Below are 3,756 nucleotides of genomic sequence, written 5' to 3' on the forward strand. Positions count from 1 at the left end.
ATCGCCTTAGCCATCAGCTCTATAGTCAAACCAAAGAACACGTTACAATTATTACCGGCTCCCAAGCAGCTTGCTGTAGCTATGCCAGAGGCAGAATATCTTCCATCGCCGCCCGACTCCTCAAACAAGCCTCTCAATTGCCCGACGTTGAAATAGTATGGACTCCAGGACACGAGTCCCTCCGTTGAAATCAGCGTGCGCACGCTGTAGCCCGAGCTCATGCCACCCGGGCGCCACAAGAGAGGGATACGGCCGCATCAATGGAGCCTGTACCTTTGCGATACAACGCCATATTAGAACACCACAGATTGAACAGACGACAATACCTAGCCCCACACAAGACCTTCTCACGCGAAGACTCAGTAGCATGGCGACAATTACAAACCAACACATACCCCCATTTAAGCAGTACCCTGCACTGTACTCGTACAAATGCCCCCTTTGTAACGACTACGGTTCCCTATATCACACCACATGGGCATGCCCCAAAATACAGGTATACCCCAGCATATACCCAACCCCACACCCGAGCAATGGCAGGCCGTGCTGACTAGCTCGGACCCCCGTGACCAGCAACAACTGGTGCGGCGGGCCCGGGAGACAGCAAGAGCCGCAGGAGCCCAGGACTGAGGGCATCTCCCAACACATGCAGGAAGACGCCTGCTTGTTTTTTTGTTTTGTTTTTTTTTTCTCTCAATAAATGTTTTCCCTCCTCCTCCTCCTCCTCCTCCAACGCAGCTCGTTGACTGGGCGATTGAAGTCTTGATTGCAGGGTTATAGATAACGTTTTTCATTACCAAAGCAGCAGTTTACTTGCCTACACTTACAACATAGTTTACTGCTCGGCGCCGCAGTGCCGGACGTGTTTGACCGAGCCCGGTGTGAATTTTCATGCGTACCCCAAAATGAAGCGGCAGCGAGATGCTTGGCTGATTAAGTAACTGAAAGCGAAAAACCTATAGTACAGGCACTTCAGTCTCCTTAGGTGCATTGAATGCGAATGCATTCTGAGCGTGTCGACTATACATCCATGATATTTTTACGTCCATGTCACGTGACATCGTCACATGACGTCATCACTTGGTCATGTGCTCGAATTGGGCGAAGTCGGTTTTGAAGGTTGCCCTCCCAAATTTGGTGGGTGGGCCAAGTCAGTTATGGGAGTGGGCCAGGTAGGTTTTGAACGTGTGTCAACTCAATTTTCGAATTGGGCAAAGTAAATTTTGGGGGTGGGTCAAGTCAATTTTGGGAGTGGGCCAGGTCGGTTTTGAACATGGCTCAACTCAGTTTTCAAATTGGGCAAAGTAATTTTTTGGGTGTGGGCCATGGCGTCCGTCCGACGCCGTGGCCCACACCCAAAAAAAATTTACTTTGCCCAAAATCCCACTGTTCACCGTGGGATAGGCCGGTTTATAGTCCGACGTTATCGGCGCGCGGGCCAGCGTCGTTGCGCTACGCCGGTTGCGCTGCGCCAGCCGAAACACCATCTCCTCTATACTCCGACGCGCGCGCAGTCAGCTGTTATCTTCGGAGCATGCGCAGAACGATCCCAAGCCCGCGCGCCGCTTTAAACCATCGGCGAAGCGGCGTGGGCGCCTTTATTTCTTCGCGCGAATAGCATTGTGGGTCGGCGCAGTCAGCGCGACCAACGCGCGAGTGGGTCAGGAGCCAATTCAGCGCCGGGCCCGTCGGGGCGCGTCGGAAGCCGCTGGTTACGTGGGCTGCGTTCGCCAACGTGACGTAGCGTGCGCGCGCGCTCGCGTTACGTCGGACTATAAACGGCCTTTAGGAGTGTGAGCCGCAGCAGGTCCAGCGCCGGAAACGTGATGTCATCACTTGGTCACGTGGGTTTTGCAACCATCGCGTGTTAACGCCGGATGCTCGCCGGATTTTCCGCTTCATGGGAAATATAATGCTTTCGCATTAATAATAATATGGTGATCGTAAGAATCGAGCAAGTGATGCACACAGAGCTTGTAGCGTGGTCGCTTGATGGGACATCAATCAAAATACCCTACGCAGAGATGCCAGCGACTTGCATGCGCGTTCACGGTGGACGCGCGGATTGAGGAGACAAAAAGAAAACAACATTCAGTGCCATTCCCCTCTGTGAAGGTGGATGACCAACGAAGCTGTGCATGTGGTGATTGACCGTTGCTCCGGTGAAACGTTCCAAGTTCGCGGGAATTGGGGCCGCATGGACGGTTCGTATTTCTTTTCGCCTCGCGGTCCTGGCGGGCCGGACGCTTACGCTTGGCGTCCGCGGCCCGCTCATCGTCGGTGGTCTCCTTCCGCGGCCGCCGCGCCCATTCCCTTTTCTGTTCACACCGCCGTTCTTGACAGGCACGCTGTTCTTCTTCAGACCGTACAACACGCGGCCTACCCATTTCACAGTGAAAGCAGAACTGAGAAAAAGTGCCTACATAGAGCATGACGTCAGGAGACAGAAGACACTCAGACTGGGCACTAGTTTGAATACACGGGACGTCGCACATGGAATTAATTATGACGTTTTACGTGCCAAAAGCACGATCTGATTATGAGGCACGCCGTAGTGGGGGACGCCGGAATAATTTCGACCACCTGGGGTTCTTTAACGTGCACCTAAATATAAGTACACGGGTGTTTTCACATTTCGTCCCCATCGAAATGCGGCCGCCGTGGTCGGATGGCATACACGTGTAGGGTGCGAACGTAGACATGGCCGACGCGGGTCAAAGTGTAATATCTGTTGTTATCAGCTTAATATTTGATACGGGTTGTATTTGGACCCAATATATTAAACTTAATTTTGCAAGTTGGCGGACTGCTTGAAGCCTGCTTCACCTCCGCCGAGGGTTGGCCCGGTATTGTACTATCTTCGGGATTTTTGGTCTACGGACCTCGATCCGCTGGAAACTAGCCATATACAGCTTCGCTGTAAAAATATTAGTCGATTAAGTTCCACGTATTATAAAGGACCGGTGATAAATAACCGTGCCGAGATATTTCTGGCGAAAGTGCAGCCGCACTCTCTGCGACGAATGCTGTGAACAGTACTGTTATTGCAGCAAAAGGGTGTATAACTACTTTTATGAAAGATCATGTGAACTGCCAATATGAAATCATCGGGTTGAACGCTCGTTAAAAACCTTTTGCTGCTGTACACACCAAACTGGGATGTTCGCACTAGGTTGTTTTACAGCCAGTACGCAGCACATAGAACGCTTCAAACATGCAAACGCTCAGAATTTACCGTGGCTTAACACTGGAGATGCCGAACACTCCGTCGCTGGTATGTTGCTCTCTACGTCATGCAGAGATTCCAAGAGATGGCGCCACGGTATGTCATCGAGGCCAATACGGCGCTGGCCAGAGCAACTATAGTCGGATTCAGGGTTGCCAGATTTGGCTACTTTGCGCCAAATAGGCAACTTTTGAAGGCTCATGGCGGGAAAATCTTCCGGTTGGCTACTTGGCTACTTTCTGTCTACTTTTACAACCAACATTCTTCTATAAGAACTACAGACAAACCAGACAAAATATTACAAATAAATGGTATAATTCGCTGTACTTCGCCTCTTATAACATACACGATGTGCAACGACCATCCTCACCATGTGTATTTGGAAGGAAGGACGCAGTGACGCACCGACGCGGGAGGGGGGGGGGGGGGGTCGGGGGTTGCAACCCCCCCCCCCCTTGAGGCCGACTTAACCCCCCCCCCCCCTTTTGTTTAACTCTCTGTCTTTCCTTGCGCCTTTGAGTACTGCAACT

The 3,756-nt window shown here is 51.7% G+C and overlaps 1 non-coding gene across 1 annotated transcript; it reads left to right on the forward strand.

Moving 5' to 3' along the window:
- The first annotated feature begins 2,700 nt into the window (after window positions 1-2,700).
- LOC119437848 (U2 spliceosomal RNA) lies at window positions 2,701-2,883 on the forward strand. Its single transcript, XR_005189557.1, has one exon. It is a non-coding gene; the product is annotated as a U2 spliceosomal RNA (small nuclear RNA).
- The last annotated feature ends 873 nt before the right edge of the window (window positions 2,884-3,756 follow it).

The sequence above is a fragment of the Dermacentor silvarum genome, chromosome 1 (genome assembly GCF_013339745.2).
Source record: "Dermacentor silvarum isolate Dsil-2018 chromosome 1, BIME_Dsil_1.4, whole genome shotgun sequence".
Classification (NCBI taxonomy): Eukaryota; Metazoa; Arthropoda; class Arachnida; order Ixodida; family Ixodidae; genus Dermacentor; species Dermacentor silvarum.